At 41.1% G+C, this 17,758-nt stretch overlaps 1 protein-coding gene across 4 annotated transcripts in view; it reads right to left on the reverse strand.

The window, feature by feature from the left end:
- NCKAP5 (NCK associated protein 5) overlaps positions 1 to 17,758 on the reverse strand; it is a 941,115-nt gene that overhangs the window by 840,402 nt on the left and 82,955 nt on the right. For 2 of the 4 annotated variants that reach the window (XM_087856931.1, XM_045783206.2), the window contains exon 1: positions 13,408 to 13,902. The exons of 1 other annotated variant lie outside the window; for it this stretch is intronic. The gene's annotated coding sequence lies outside the window, so the exon portion shown is untranslated. Of the gene's footprint in view, positions 1 to 13,407; positions 13,903 to 17,758 lie in introns of those variants that run through there. One more of the 4 variants, XM_087857057.1, reaches the window with a different exon arrangement.

Here is a 17,758-nt window from a genome sequence, read left to right on the forward strand (position 1 = left end):
GAGGTGATATATAAATTTGGCTTAAAGTTTTGAGAGCCTTAAACACGGGCAGTAAATTGCACACCATGCTATGTACAGAGTCCTAAAACTTGGGTGTATAAGAACAGGGCAACCCTTGCCAAACCTAGCTGCTCGGTGATCTCACCTGAGAAGGTTTTCAAAAATTCAATAATGAACCCAAATTCCTAGAGCAGGCAGAGAGGGAGGGAATGCTGGGAATCTGCATTCTTAAAACCTCCCTAAAGTGATTAGGATGCTGTGAGTTCTGAGACTTGAAGCCACAGCTGTAGGGATTTAGAAATGGGGGAGGGGGGCTGCTCCAAAAATCAGACTGCAAGAATGATCTAGAATGTGATACTCAAGCTGAGCCTCTAATTTTGGATGGAGTTTAGATAGGAGGAGATGAGGCTAGAGGGCGTTCAAAGGGGAGGTAGAGGCACGAGCTAAATCATAGAAGTAAGAGGGACCCTAATGCCATGGACAAGACAACACCACCCCTAGTCACTCTGAAGTGGATGTGGGGGGGGGGGGCGCCCTAGGACATACTTAATTCACTCCTTAATCTGTTCAATTATAATCAAATCACAGAAGAATTAATGAAGTCCCATACAAAATAAATAAAGGATAAAACTGAAATAGAAAGAAATGTATATATTAGTTATCTATTGCTGTGTAACAAATCACCACAAATTGAGTGACTTAAAATACTATATATTTATTATGGCATAGCTTCCATGGGTCAGGAATCAAAGAACGGCTTAGCTGGGACCTCTGCGGTGGTCTCATAAGGCTGAAATCAAGGTGTCAGCAGGACTGAGCACTCATCTGAGACTTGGAGTCGTCTTCTGAGCTCTTGTGGCTGTTGGCAGAACATCTTATGTCTAACATCTCCAGAACTCATGGTGACTTGCTTTTTCAAGATCAGCAAGAGAATCTCTGAGATTTCAATTCTCTGACCTTGAGGCTTTCTTTAAAACTTGCCAGATTAGGTCAGTTCGACCCAAGAAAATTGCCTTTTTTTATTAACTCAAAGGCAACGGTTTAGGACCTTAATTACATTTGCAAAAATCCCTCCACCTTTGTCATATAATGTAACCTAATCACTGGAGCAACATCCATCATATTCTCAGGCTCTGCCCACAGTCCAGAAGGAGGGAATTATATGCCAGGTTTGTGCATAACAGGAGGCTAGCATCTTGGAGTCCATCATAGAATTCTGTCTACGACAAAGTACAAAGGTGAGAGGAGGAAAACTGCAAATATGCAAGATATATGAGTCCACAGAGCATGTGTAATTAAACATGCAAATGTGGTTCTGAGTTTCCTGGCAGTTGAAAAGGAGACATGATCAAATTCCCTAGTACTCTCTGATCAGTTTCTAGTACTGACTTGTACAAGTCAGTCTTGTATAAGACATGATAAAAATATGTCTTTACATAGGAATCATGAAATGAGACAGCATGAAGATATGGTAGAAAAAATAAGACATAGTTGAAATTTGATCTCAAATAATTCTTTGTCACATGGGGGGATGTCTTTGCCCCCATACCATAGGGGAATCAGCAAGGATGGGAACAGGGTTCAGTGGGGTGCTTAGTCAATAACAGGTACCATAGGATAGTGACTGGGGTAGTTGTAACAGAGATTAACCATGAAGAGGCACCATGAGCTGTTCCAGGAGAAGAATACTGAAGTGCAAACAAACTCAAGTTAGAAATCAGATGGATCAAATGTTTGGAAGAGGCAGGAACAGAAGTTCAAGCACTGTGTGGCATCCAATGGGTCCCACAGAAATGTTGCCTTGTTCTTGTCACCCCGGAAAGTTTTATCTGGCTGCCTCCCTGTGGAACAGCTTTTCCCCAGGGCATCTTACAGGCATCATTTGATCTCTGATAGGGCTGGTCAAAGCCTCTTCTTTGCTTTCTGGTGCTCATAATTTGTTCTAAGCATTCAGTAGAGTGAACTGTGTCCACTTACATGGCACTCACCCTCTAAAATACACTTTCAGTGGGGACACTTGGCTGGCTCAGTCAGCAATTCTTGATTTTGGGGTTGTGAGTTAGAGCCCCATATTGGGTATACAGATTACTAAAAAAAAGAAACTTAAAAATACACCTGCAGTGGCATGCAAACTTTTCTATTTTCTTCCATCCACTCATATATTATCTTTTTTTATGACCGCACTCAATTCCACCCCTTCCTGCTCAGACCCCTAGCTGCCTCCTTCCTGGAGTGCCTCCACCCTCACCCAGAGCGTCAGCATTGTCTGTGTAATCGCTGCTGTTTACTTGTGTCTTGTCTCCCACAGTCTGACCATCTGGTGCATAGCGATAACTGACCCCTTTTTTCCTCTTTCAGTTTCCATAGAGCTTATTAGCTTAGATTTACAAAACCTGTAGATGGAAGAGGTCTTGGAATCCTCCGCCTCACGCTCTTCCTCAATGAAGACCATTCCATTACTATCTGAGCACTTCCAGGGACAAGGAACTATTTAATAAGGTCCGAGATCCTTTCTGTGAACTTTCAAAGATCAAAATAATATTAGGCTACAATTGCTTCTCTTTAACCTCTATCCTTAAGCAGTAATGAAAGTAGTGTGTGTGTGTTTGTTCACCAAGGGACATGCCCTAGAATGTTCATAGCAACACCATTTGTAATGGTCCCATACTGGAAACTATCCAAATGCCCACCAACAGCAGAAAGGACATATTATGATACAGATATAGTCACACGATATAATACTATAGGACAATGAGCCTGAAATGTGATATGTAATATGGATGAATCACACACATATAGTCTGAATGGAGGAATACCATACAGAATGTGCGATTCCATTCAAATAAAGTTCAGAAACAGCCAAAATTCATCTATGCTACCAGAAGTCAGCATGCAGATTACCTTAGAGGTGTTACTGAAAGGGAACTTGAGGAAAGCTTCTGAGATGCTACTGTTTCTTGGTCTGAGCGCTGCTAACACAGGTATATTGAGTTTGCAACAATTTGTCAAGCTGTATACTTCGGTGCATTTACCTATATGTATATTAGACTTCTAAAAAAAAAGTTTAAAAATCCTCTACCTCCTCCAAATGACCCGAATAAATAAATTTCTTTACCCATTTCTCATAGATACAGGTTTCAGAGTGTTCAAGATCCTAGTCGTCTACTTATAAAACCTCTGAATTTGGCAAAGTTCTGATCATTCCTTTGGAATTTAATCCCATCAATGGGTTGGTAGTGTTCTTTAAATGTCCCATGTGAGATTACCTCCTTTTCTCCAATATGTTGTGAACCCATAAAGATAGGTATTTTCCCTTTTGATTCTCTAGCAGCACGTATATTCAGTGTCCATCGTATACTTAGAAAATACTCTTCTTCCCTCCTCTTCCTTAGCAATTACAGAAAAAAAGAGATCAAAATTACATGGGACTTATTTGATTAAACAACCCAAGTATCCCCCCTTTTGTTAAAGTTTTAATACTAATTCATCCAGTGAAGCTAAATTCTATTTTGCTCTTTTCCTTCAAGTTGATCTAAGGACTGACCTTTGCCCTGATTTATGAGCCCTTTTCAGATGTTTCCATATGGAGAGGTGGAGACTATTAGTAAGCTGACCCCTCCACAGTACTGACTCAGTATTCCTTATGTCAGTTCCTTTTGTTTTCATCACCCATAAATTGACCTAATGTCTGCACCCCTTCCATATAATTTTCTTTTCTCAAGGAAGAAATACTAATTTGGACAATGAGATGATGAGAAAGAAGCATGCTTATTCACATGAGGTTAGTGGCATCATCCTTCCTGATGGGCTAAACAGAAGATAAGATAAATAAGTAATAGCACACAAACCATGTCTCTAATGGAAAGAAAGAATTCCAGGTTCTACACTACAGCATGAAAATAATTCTTTTGATGTTGATAAGGCTCCTGGCTGATAACTTATCTTTCCAGAGCAAATATTGCCAGAGAAATCTACAGACATTCACATCATGAATGCTGTTTTTCTCTCTCCTCACACACTCATTTGCACACTTGGCACCTGGTGTGCACAAGGTTTGCTGAATTTTCCTTTCCCCTTTGCAGAGAATATTCACAGGCAACAGTCACTTCCATGGACAAATGACAAAGAGAGAGGCCAGCTTCTTGACCACATTCATATTCCCATCACCCAGCCACCTTTGTAACCGATGGTTCAGTCTATAGAAGTACAGCCCACCCTGTCCCAGGTTTTCTAAAGATAGATAGACAGGTAGGTAGGTAGGTGGGTAGGTAGATAGATATATAGATGATAGATAGATAGATAGATAGATAGATAGATAGATAGATAGATAGAGGAAAGAATGAAATTATGAATCTGGGAAGACTCTTACCAAGCCCGTTGAAGAACTCTCTCTAGAAAATTGAAGACACATGTCTGCTCTTTATGAGGATCACACAAAACAGAGAAGGAAAATCTAAGAAAGCCACTCATGCAGAAACTATTTAATCAAAGAGTAAAGACAATTATAACATCTGTTAATCTTCTGTGGAAGTTATAATTAAATGCTTTGGGGAAACACCCTTTCAAGGGTGATCCTTTAACATCTGTTGTGAGGACACACAGCATTGTGCAGTGACGAATCACTTTGGCACTTTGGGAGAATGAGACTTCTGGGGATCACAAACACTCCAAGAGTCGCCATGCACGCAGCCCAGACCTGCGACCACTGTCCTGGGGGAGGGGCTCTGCTCCTCAGTGCTTTGGATAGTTGTCTGTATGTTGAGTCAGACTGCGGTCATTGTGTGTTGAGGAATAACGGGATCACGGGGCCAGAAATGGCCTTGAGACCATCTGATCTCCGCCTCCACTTTGCAGATGGGGCCACTTGATCCTACAGCTGGCTTGTGGTGGTTTACATGCAGGGTTGTTCAATTCTCCTTTCCAATTATACTCCACCCCACCATGCTGCTGCCTCTTTGGTTTCTCTCTTTATTTGGGCTTGTAATTCTGTGTTCTTTGTTTAACAGGATCAGCATTATCAAGAGGCCTGAGGGGTTTTGAAGTTTATGGAGAAGTGGGAAAACTGAACCGACTCTCTTCTGTATCTCCCTGTCCACTGAGAAACACCGACAATCTTCACTTCCCCTCTACTCTCCTTTCTGGGGAACACAAGGGGGAGGAGAGAGAAATGAGGATAAAGGAGGAGAACAGCAACAGACAGGAGAAAATAAAAGGAGAGATGAAGAGAGAGGGAAGATTGAAAGAAATAAGGATGAAGAAGGTGTGGTAAGGGAGAGAGAGATGGGGAAGAGGTGGGGGAGGAAGAGCTAGGGAAGTTGGTCCCTGGGGATGCAAAATAAAGGTATCAAAGAAAGCCCTCACCAAAAGGAGCTGGACACTCCTTACACCCATCCCACTCCATAACCTGGTTCCACTATGTTTCAAATAAGCAGTTCTACACGTACAGAAGACCACAGAATTTGGCAGTTTTGCTAAACAAAATGCAGAGATCATAAAGCTGGGGCATCACATAAACAGATGCAATGTGTTGAGCAATGAAAAATATGTCCATATGGTGAGAACATAATAAATGCATTCATGGCCAGGAGGGGTTTGGGGATGGGAAGTCTCCTTGGTAGTTGTTTGGGGCTGCAAATACCAGTATGTGCTAAAATGCTAAGTACGTGGGGCTCTTGACATTTGGTATGGAGGTTAAGTAACAAGTCCCTATGACCCGGATGCACAGTATTATCATCAGCCCTCCCATCTCCCTCTAGCAATCACCTACTTACAAGGCCGCACCATGTCTGCAGTGATGAGCAGCCAATAATGGTGTTACTGGCCACCATGCACTCTGAGTACTTTTGTGCTGGCACCCTAGGTACTTCACCCATTTAATCCTCACAATGACACTAGAAAGAGGTCATAGAATCAAAATGTCCAGTTCAAAGCCTTACTGAGCAATCTGGAACAAATTGGCCTCTCAGTACTTTGTTTTTCTCATCTAAACAATGGGATTTACAGTAATATCTCAGAAGGCAATCTTGGGGACCAAGTGAGACAGCATTAATTGAAAGTACAATAGGACCAGACACATTGTAAATACTTCATAAATATTAGGTGAATACATTATTGCTATTACTGCATTTTATGGACAAGGAAACTGTGCTCATGGAAGTTAAATAACTCACCCCACGTCAATAGAGACCAAAACAGAAACTGGAACCCAGGTATATCTGAGGATAAATGCCACATCGGCAAGAGCTGGGTCTATTGGTTTCTGTTACTCTGTTAACTGACTCCAAAGGTCCTGATCTTCCTGGTATGTGATGCAGCCTTTCAGGAAAAAGGTATCCAGAAAATCTCCAGCCCAACCTGGGAAACATAAAAGGGCACAATACACAGTCCAGGACACTCTCCTCTTTCTAATTGTTGTCCTCATCAATGAGAGAAAAGAAATCCTTGTCCCTTCTCTTCTCCCTTCTCATACCTTTCCAGCTCCCATCTGATAAATACTGACTTTTACATGACTAGAAATAAACAGGCACTCACTCACTCATTGAAAGTTAGGTTAAAAATAATAATAATAATAATAATAATAATAATAATAATAATAATAATGCCATGACTTTGTGCCTTGAGTGCCAGTTGAATGCCAAGAGATTTGAATGTCATCAGTTGAGTTATAAAAAGGAATGTATTCCTAAGTATAAAAATGGAGAGGCCAAAGCACTAAATCAAAATCAGAAAACTTGTTTCTATCCATCCATTCACCAAATATTCGCTAGGCACCTACCATTCACCAGCCACTGTTCTGGGTGCTAAGGTTACAGTACAAAAGAGGAGAGACAAGGCTTTGCCTTCATGGAACCTGTAGCTTAGACGGGAAGATGTTCTTAATCAAATCGTTGACCACACATTTAATTACAGTAGTGACAAGTGCTATGGGAAACAAACGCCTGAGGCCATCAGAGTGGATAACAAGTAGGGAAAGACTTCCTGAGGCGGGGCCCTGTAGGTGGAGCAGCAGCTGTCCCAGTGTGGATGGTGGGGAGGAGGGAGCCTTCCCAAGAGGGAGAGATTTTGGTTAGTGGGAGGAGCTGAACACACCCAGTGAGTATATAGAGGAGTTCTGCACTAATGCACCGAATGACTTCAGAAAACTCAGCTCATTTCCCTAGGGCTCTTCTGCTTCCCTCAATGGAAAACCAGCATGATAGGGAATGTACCGAGCACTCTCCTGCTCTCAGAGTCTCTCGATTCTCCTTCCCTGTGTCTGAATCAAGGGCATCTTATAGAGTGAGAAGATTCTGGTCCAGGTGCAGGAAACAGAAAACCTGTTTTTGTTGAGAGTGGGGCTCGCTCAAATGTGGGAAGCAAGTATAAATTGTCCCTAGGATAAAAGAACCATCATTTGTTTTTTCTGATATTCAACATCCAATACTAGATCATAGAAGGCTCAGAGACCAGTGCTCCAACTCCAAAAGAAATGTCATGTGTAGATTGTATGCCCTGGCATCCAAAGTCCTGGTTTGATTGATGGGCTATTACTAATCTATCTGAATTCTCCAATTTACCCCTAAGAAAACAATGAAAATGAAAAGTTAAGACTTCTCGTTCCCCCAGATAGAAAGAATTACAATGCACTTGAAAAAGCTACTTTGGTGGTTTTACAGCTCTTGATCAGGTGTCCTAAAAAAAAAATAGGCTTCTTCAACAAGGCAACTATTGGAACTGGTGTGTATGTGAAATGTTATTCAGCTTAATAAGGCCCTCTACTGGCAATCTCCAAAAACACAGTCTCTTGCAAACAATTTAAAGTATTTTAACTACTCCCAATAATAAAGTATCTTACATTACTTGATTATTCGAATCGGGGCTGAAAGAATGAGTGAAAAGAAAATGAGAAAGGAAAGATATAAATGTCATTTTGAGAGGGCTATTCATTCACTATTCAGAAAATAACTTACATGAAGTAGCATTTGCTTTCTTCTGATGAAACTATTCCAGATGTCAAAGGTACACAGAAACAAAGGATATTTACTGCATTAAAATGTACTGAATATTCGTGGAACCATAAAACCAAATTATGAATGTTATTTACCAACTACAATAAACCAGATCGTTTCTATTTACCCACGTATGAGTAATTGACTATAATTAGAATTTTAAAAAATGTTGAAGGCAGGCCCTTTAAATTGCTTCTGATATGACACAACTGATAATTAAGTTCCCTCGCTTGACAACTGACAAAAAGACAGTATATGGTAACTTGAGAACTTAATTATGGATATATGAAGAACGTTTTAAAAGTCGGTAACTGAACATAATTTTAAAAAACAAAAATAAATAAAAGTAAGTTTCCTTTGACACATTTGTCAAAGGGCTGATAGAACTGGGAAAATTTAATGAAAGATTCCTAGAAAATTAAGTGAATTTTTTTAATGAGGCAATTAATAACTTTAGGAAAAATATTTTAACAGAAAACAAATGTGATAATTATTTGATTTAATAATGACCATTAAAAATGAGCATTAAATACACATGTAATCAACAATTTTGATATAATTCCATTGGAGAACAGAGAAGGTGTGGGAGATACAAGAAACATATTGTCTATAGTAAGAGGAAATAAAATAATTTTCTATTATAAATAGATATAAAACAATTTGAAATATTACAAAAAAATATTTTTATGAAATATTACATAAAAAAGAGTAGAAAAATTCTCTGAGGAGAGGGAATGGAGAGGGGAGGATGGCTCAGGGACTGTGAGATACACAGATCTTCACATATATATGCAATGTTTATATGTATACACAGCACTATACATGAACACATTTATAGATGATACATGTACTTATATATTTATATAAATATTTTAGCACTATTTGGCTTTCTAAGCTTCAAGCATGTATTACTTTGATTTTTAAAAATTTCCTAATAACACATCACCACTGACAATGGAATCATTTGGGATGTATCTTTTGGGCTGGCCTGGATCAAATTCAATTTGCCCAATGAAGCAAATACCCTTCATAGAACAGTTTGTCAGACATGCATCTCGGCAGTAACATTTGTTCCCACATTTCAGAACTAAAAGCTTTCCTTTCAACACCATGATATTTATCTGCCATATTACTGACTGAGCTTACATCCCACAATTCTGGGTTTGGGACTTTCCTCTTGAACTTAGCCCATTGGTTTCCTATAGTCTATCCAAATTCTACTCAAAGGAATCACTAATTCAGAAAGTTTATTTCTAAGAAGGAGAGAGCTGATTTCTTGCCCTGAAAATACCAAGATTAATTTATGTAACCACTGGGAAGTACCTTGTGTAATTGAGGCTTCCAAACCGACACGACACACTTCATTAGACAAGTATGTATTGGGGCATAGTAAATGTTGTGGGTAATGTTCTATGCATCTGAGAGATTTATTATTTCATCTATAAGAAAACACAACTGGGAATCCCAAGTTCCAAAGGCATTAAACTTTGTAGAATTGGAGAGCCAGAGAAAAACAAGGCTATAAGGTACCTGGTGTTTAACTGGTTCTAGGACTTGGCAGTGTTCAGCTTCCAGTATTCTGGCTGTTTAAATCCACTAGCAAAAAATACTACAACTTCCATTGGTAAACGTTTTAGGTACCAACCAAATGGCCAGCTATCATTCCCAAATTTTTTTTTTAACCTGAATCTCCTGGATTACAGTCTTGACCAGGCTGAACTCTGTCTACCAACACCCATACCAAGAACACAAATAATCTTGATGTTTAGCCATAAACTTGGGCTAGCCTGCAAGAGGATTCCTATCTGAGACGAAAAGAAAAACAAACACCAAAGGACTGGGCATATGCTTTACACATTTCTGAAAACTAGAAAATGTGAATCACCAGTTCAACCAGTTGACATCTAGAAGTATTCATCTGATTTGGGGCTTTCCCAGAACCATCAGCCCAGGAGAAGACAAGAAAAATCAAAGTTCCACCATTGGCAAAACTTACGAGGAAAAAACGCCTTCCATAACCAGAGGGCAATACAATGAAAGGTTAAGACCATGGGCTCAGGGTTCAAATCGGGTTCTTGTCTCTTACCGCCCCTGTGACCTTTTCACATTACCTCATCTTTCTGAACCTCAGTACCCTTGCCTGGAAAACGTGCGTAGTGATCATAATGAGACAGCATGTGCAAAGAACTTAGAATGTGCCTGGTATCCTGTAATCACTCAATAGTGATTAGGGGGAAGAAAACAGTTTAAATCTTCTACAGTTCCCATGAAGCATGCATTCATACACTTTTTTTCATCATTTATTGGGAACTCACTCTGTGCCAGGTGCTGAGCTATGCGTGAGATTACAAATTTGGCAAAGCCCTGGAAAATAAATTGGGTGGATGGAGAGGCGCCATGGGCAAGAACGTAAAGTTGGAGGGGTGCGAAAGAACATAGAAGCCCAGCTTGTTCAGGTAACAGAAAGCAGCGTGGGTAGCTAAGACAGTCATTTCCATACAAATCATCCAAGAAACTTTTTTAACAATGCCTGGATCTGAATCCCACCTTGGAGATGCTGATTCATTAAGTCTGGAGTGGGACATGGGCATCTGCAAGGTAAATAATAATGACAGTAGCTAATACTCATTAGTACTTAATATATGCCTGGCATTGTGCTAAGTGTTTTAGCTATATTAATTTATGTAATCCTCCCCATGTCTTCATGAGGTAGTCACTCTTATTAGCCACATCTTAAGGATGTGAAATTCAAACAGAAAAGTTAAGTGAATTCACCAAGATCTTAAAGGCAGAATGTGGTAGAAGCAGCGTTTGAGCCTGGGCAGTCCAGTTTCAGATACCAAGTCCTCCATCGCTATGTCCTGCTGCCCTTGGACCTTCAGTGGAAGGTTCAGATGAGCTGTCAGGCCAGGAAGCTCCAGGACAGATATGCAAGTAGGTGTGGAGGAGTGGAGAAGAATAAGCCGGAGTAGGCCGGCTGATATCACATCAGGAATAGACCTGTTTGCATGCTCAGGAGTCTGCCTTGAAAGCCTTCAACCCCAGGGAAGAATGTAAAGCCACTCAGCACAGATACATGATAATTTTGTCAACCAAGTGCAGAAGGCTGGATGTTTGATGAAGGAAAAAGGAAATTTAAGATTAGCCATTCACTTATTCATTTATTTAACATTATACATTGAACAATAACTCTGTACTAGAGGCTGTGGATCTAGGAAGTATTAAAACATAGCCCTTGTTTTCAGGGGAAAGAGAAATTTATGTGGCAAAGAGCTCCAGATCCCACAGCAAAAGTTAACACAAGACACCATGAAGGTCCAAAGAAGGAAATCATCACAACTCCAAGAGTTCATGGAGAGATCTGATAGTTAGGGGTATTGGGGGACAAGGAAGGTTCTAGAGAGAAAAGGATTGTAGGGTGTGAGTGGAATCCAATTGAATATTAGAATCTGAGATCCAGGCTGCAGTGAGAGAAGGAAGGGGGATGAGGAATCAGTGAGAAAGGGACGAGAAGTTTCTACTGACAAGAGGGGCTCCAGAGAGGAGGGAGAAAAGCAAGGTATGACCAATTAAAAAATTCAAAAAAATTTTTTTTGACGTTTGAGACTGGACAGTAAAGCAGAAGCACAGAATGTCAGAGCTGGGAACCATCTGACATCTTGTGACCTGTATGTGATGCAAAATGCCTTTTATACTATTTCAACTGACAGAATCACCCCACTTTGCCTTTCGGTCATTAACTGTAAAATAATCACAGAGTTCTCTTTGTCTCTCTAGCAAAAAGAATGAGCAACAGAGACGTTTAGAAGCATAGCCAGAGCCAAAGACAAAACAGGAGCAGAGCCAGAGCACTTTACCTCTACACCTTCACCCAACCCTGGTCCTACAAGAAGAGCTAGCAACGATACATGGGTCCTAGTTCTTCTATCATCTTTAGGAATGCAAACATGGAAGGCGTGCTGGAATGAGCTCGACAGACTGAGTCTCCAGCTGTAACTCTGCTACCATCTTGCCAGGTGACTCTGGGCAAACCATTCCCCTTCCTCGTGCCCTCAGGCTTTCTGCTGTAAAAGGATGAGCTCTAACAGCTTGAAAGCTGTTTTAGTAGCAGAAGGAAAGCGCTGACTTTCAGTACTAGACACACATCCCAGGAGGGTGGGCCCTAATGGAAACACTGGGGGCTGACAAACATGCAGGAGGTTGCCCACCATAGAAATCCATGGAAGACAGTGTACTATCTTAGGACCTTTCTGGCCCTGGCTTCTTACAATTCTCTGAAAGCAGAGAAAAAGGGGAAAGCAGTGAAGGCTGTCCCTGCTCTCCCGGGCGAGTGACAGAGCGGTTGAACTGAGGAAGAGGCTGGGCTCCGGGAGTGAGTCACAGAGTTCGCGTGCGGGAGCTAAGAGCCATGTCTTGCCAACTCATGCAGTGGGGCTGTCAGTTCTAGATGGCAGGAATCAGCCGAGAGTTGCTACTGACTGCAAGGCATGGAAGAGCAAACCCAGCAGCCTGAAGCACACAGCAGCTGGCCAGAGGCACACGCCTCTGAAGTGGAACTTCCAGGTGGCCCCCGTGGGACTGTGATAGAGAGGGAGCCTGCGTCCAGGCTGGAGGTGCGAGGAGCCCACTCTTCCTATTCCCCCGAGGCTATCTGGACAGTTTCAAGGAATCAGAAGGGATGTCAAAGAGATGATGTAGATCTTGAATTCAAACCTAGCTGAGTGTCAAATTTTGACTTTTTCAGTAGTACATGAATCCAGGTTCCTAACTCAGAAGACAAGCCAGGACAGTGAACATTTCTCCAGATACTCAATGGGAAGATACCCAGATAGGAATGGTTTCAATTTCAAAACATTTTTCTATACTTTCAAATTCCCCAGGAATGAATGAGCCCTGGGTGTGTGTATGTATGCGTTTGGGGAGAGGGTGTAGGCAGGAGGAAACAAGACACTGTAAACAACATGCACATATTAGAAATCCACAAACCACAGAAAGGATCAGAGCCCAAAAACAAAAAGTGTGTTTCCCCCTTCCAGCACACCAGTTAATTAAAAATTTGTCTATCGTTTTCTATTAAAATTCCTAGGTCAACCTAATAGTTTTTTGTATGGTTGGCTGCTTTTTATTTGGAAAAAAAAAAAAAATCCAGCCTCCCAGGAGAGTCAAAAGAGGACTAGGAATTCACTGTTATCTACACCCCGGTGCCTGTTCTCAGAGGAGTCCGCTGCACCTACCTATCCCCGGCAAGTTCAGCGCACTGTAATTACTAGGAACAGACGCATACTTGTGGCAGCCCAGAGAGCCTGTAGCAACGCCTAACCATCATCATTGCACTTTAAAAGGAAAGCAAGCTGTATAATTAAGAAAAACTGTTACGAGAGTTAAAAAATTTTTTTTAAAAACCAACCCACAGCCTTACTTGTAAGTTAGCTCTTCAGCCAATACATATCACAGTCCTGGAGACACACACAGCCACGGCTCTCTCCAGCTGAAAACTTCTTCCCGAGTTTATCCTCTGTTTATTTTTGAAGCATTAAAAAGGCCGTGCTAAGAGAACACACTCAGTTTTCCTGAACGTCCAAAGCGGCAGCGAAGTCCTGCAGTGAATTCGGAGCGAGTTTGCGGAGACTTGCTCCCCGGGCTGCGGCCCCGTGGTTGCTCCGAGCTTGTAAATACAAGCTCCGTGGACAAAGTCCCAAATGACATCACTGGCAGCTGCTTATTGTTGAGTCTTTATTAACTGACTGTCAAAAAGAAAGGAGGGGGTGGGGAGCAAGAGTATCTTTTCTGCAGCAAAATCGGCATCTCGGAGCGGATTCCAGTTATACATGCGTAAATAATCCCATTGATTCAAATTTTCAAGAGCTTGGTTTTTCTCAGGTCAGAGCCTTTCTCCGGAAAAAGACACGGAATCGCCTCCACCAACTGACGCTGGATAAAGTGCAGACGTGGAGGGAAAGTTTGCAATGCCAGCACGCCCCGTGGAGTTGTTTACCCACCTGTTTGCAGTCTGCTTCAGAGTTTGATGATTCGCAAATATGAATATTAGTTCTGTCTTGTGTGGCCTAACAGCTTTTGCCGTGATATAGATACCTGCTCAATGTCTTTCCTAAATGGGTTGTCTCGGGTGCAACTCTTTTTAGACATACTTTAAAGTTTTTCATCTTGGGGTAGAAGAATGTGTTTCCCGAAATGTAGGCAAAATTTTGTAAATGTGTACAAATAGGTGGATTTTTTTCTAAGAGTGCTTAGAAGCTTTCTTTAGAGTCTTAAAAAAAATAATTTTATTTTAATTCCAATGTAGTTAACATACAGTGTTATATTAGTTTCAGGTGTACAACAGATTGATTCAACACCTCCATATATTACTCAGTGTTCATCAAGATAAGTGTACTCTTGATCCCCTTCACCTGATCTCACCAGAGTCTGAAAATGTCAATGACCTACCTGCACCACCACAATCATATCCCCCCCCAAAAAAAAATATTTGCCAAGTATCTATAATAATCTCAAGGAGTATTGTAAGCCCCGGCCACTTCAAACCGGCAAGACAAAAATGAGCACTTTCCTGCCTGTTTTCCACTCTCTCCTGGAATCTCTCCTGTCTGCTGGTTCTTACTGGTTGTCTGGGTTCTCTCCCCACCCACCCCACCCCCACCTGGGGAAATCCACAAATCCTCCACCAAGTCTCTGTCCTGAAGCTCAACACTCTAGACCACTGTTCTCCTTCCTTCCTCTAAGCTGCTATAATGCTGCTATTTATATTTATTTGCAGCTTTTTATATACCGACATATATTTTTAGCTTGTTTTGTAGCCATCTGTGTTCTGTCTCCCCAACCCAGTTTGAAAGGTCTTTAAGGGCAACTCTTGTGTTGTGTTATTTGTTTACACTCAAATCGCCTGCCATAGTCAATCTTCAGCCCAAATAGGGGGAGGGCGCTAAGAATGGAGGCAGGAATAAGGTTGGCAGATTCCAGGGAATGGGATGTATATTTAGATTAAACACTCTCCTGGCCCTTGGAAAACAATGACCTCACATCTCACTGCTTCCCCACAGTGGATGCTCACTTCATGTCCAAAAATTATTTTCTCAAGGAGCAGTGGTAGATTATTGATTTGATAGAGTATCAAGGCCCCCCAAAATTCCACTTTCATATAGGCATCACATAAAGACAGCACATAGCTCCGATGGGTTTCAATCAACACAATATTTATGGGAAGCAAATTAAAAATACCTAAAGATTTTTTAGATTTTCCAAACCCTTAGAGCCAGCAATTCCACCTTTCCAGAGCGATCCCACCAATAAATTCACAGAAGAGGTCACGCATATAAGCCCAAAAATGTTCTTTACAGCATTATTTGTAAACCAGTAAAGTGGAGATAACTTCAATATCCATCAGTATAAGAAAAGGTAAGTTATACAAAGTAAGGTAAGTGCATAGTACGGAAAACTTAGAAGGAGTTGAAAAAATTGAGATAACTGTGCATATACTGATATGGAAAGAAGGAGTTGCTTGTTGTATGAATAAAGCAAATTGCAGTATAGAATGTAATATAATGGAGGAATTATACCAATTATTAACAGTGGCTATCCTTGGGGACTGAGATAGGGGACCTTTCATTTCCATATACTTATGGGTTGTTTGATCTTTTTTTCAATGAACATGTTCCACTTTTGTTATTAAAAATAATAGAAGTATGATTGTATCATTTTCAAAATAAATCACAAGAAGAGACCAGCTATGTTTTCAACAAATATCTGACATATAGTAGGTACTCACTAAAGATCTATTGATTGAACATATCTTCTCAGAGTTTCTATGAGGATACGGCAGCACGTGGGGATGGATTAGGGTAAAGAAGATGCGAGAACCAGACGCTGGATTTTCATTCCTGATCCAATGACCAATCCCCCTTTCCATTACTTCGGGGGACTGGCTTGAAAACCTCTTAAACTCTGTCCACCTTAAGCAATGATTAAAGTTAAGTGTTCAGAACGTAAAGTGCTGACCTTTCTGTTGTGCAATTGCTGTTTGACAAATGGAATTTTCAGGTAAGACAAGTATGAACCGCTCTGGTTCTGTTCACTGGTTGCTAGTAAGCACAGGAGGACAAGTCAGAAAGCTTGTAAGGGCACAGGTTTGCCCAGCTCCTCGTCATGGCTGGTCTAACATTAAGGAACTCTCCAGAGGAAGGTTAGAAAAGTCTAATCCATAAAGAGTCTTCAGAGCTTTGTTAAGGATTCCAGGCTTTGAAATTCAGTGGCCTGGGGTGATGGCACAATGCACAGGTCTGTCTCCTCTACACACGGCCGGCAAGACCACTATCACAGAAAGCCGCAGGCATAAGCCATGCGTTAGACCCGATGTTTTTCTTTAGGGGGAAAAAGTCCATCAGAAGGAACGACTGAAAATTTCCACCAAGGTAAGCTAGGTTTTTTCAAAGCACTATTTCCATTCCTCTAGAGAAAACATTCTGGAGGCTTGTCTTACTTCCTAGTGAGAAGATATCTTATGCCTGTAATAATTTCAAGAAAAGGAAAGCACAGCCCATATTTCCTGCATGTTTTGGATTTTGCTATAATCCACACATTATAGGAACTTGAGGCCAGATTCTGTTTAAATGAAGATTGGAGCCCCTTGGGTGTGATAGGGTCACACTTTCTTAAGTGAAAGTTAAAGACAAGTATAAAACTTGACTTAAATTTAGTATAAAATTAAATAAGGGAAAGATGATGGGAGGAGGGTGCTATCTTCCCCACCTCTACCGGGTGATCATTAATGCTGCTTCCCAAATTACCTCCTCACCTGCTAAGATGCTTTTAGCTCACCTCCCCTGCCGGGGCCTTCCTGGCCTCATCCAGGCAATCCCCTCTCTCCCATGAGACCTGCCCTCACCCATGGAGGACTGCCAGGGGGGTTTATAAAAGGCATACAAATGTCTATTTATCTGTTCCATTTTCAAAAAGTCTTGTACTGTATTCTTCATGGTTGAGTGTTTTCTGGAAAAATCCCTAAAGTCAGAGATGGTAATCAGATCTGTGAGGTGTGAAACACAGCCAAGAACTGCCTTAGAGGTGCTTGCCAGTGATGGCCGTGTATTATTGAGGACCTACCAAGACTATCATCACAGGTACAGTTTTTACCTCCAGTGTCTGGTTTCCCCTCTCTCTCTGCCTCTTATCCCCAGAAACAAGTATAACTACTGCCTTTTATTAAACATCGACGTGTGCTGTTTGCATTAAACACATTATCTAACTTACCTTAAAAATAACCCACTGAGTTACGGACTATTATTATCACTCTCCTTTTACAACTAAGGAAACTGAGGCCCACAGAGATGTGTTACATAAATAATTTGACTATGGTCACATAACAGTAAGAGGTAGATCCCCCATTTCCGGATTGTAAATACTAAAAAGAGATTTGATAAACCAATATGAATAATGAAATTGGAATGAGAAGCATGTAGTCATCGTTAAAGCACTTTGTTCTGATTCCAATGTGTGATACACGACAGTAGACATTCAATAGACCTTCAGACCTCAGGATCAAACTAGTGTGACGTCTGTTCCTTCCCATAACCCAGCTGTTCTGCTTAGCTCTTAGAGGAGATACAGTGTAACAAAAAGAGTATGGGAATCATACTCACGGACTTATGTCCAGAGCGTCACCTGTGGAGTAAATTCTCCAGGCCCTTGGAGGTGGGCAAGCTCCAGTTGTGAGGAGAAAATATCGAAGAGCAGGCATTTCAGTGTTTCCTATTTCC

Source organism: Ursus americanus, chromosome 1 (assembly GCF_024610735.1).
Source record: "Ursus americanus isolate L20-20 chromosome 1, mUrsAme1.1.p, whole genome shotgun sequence".
NCBI lineage: Eukaryota > Metazoa > Chordata > Mammalia > Carnivora > Ursidae > Ursus > Ursus americanus.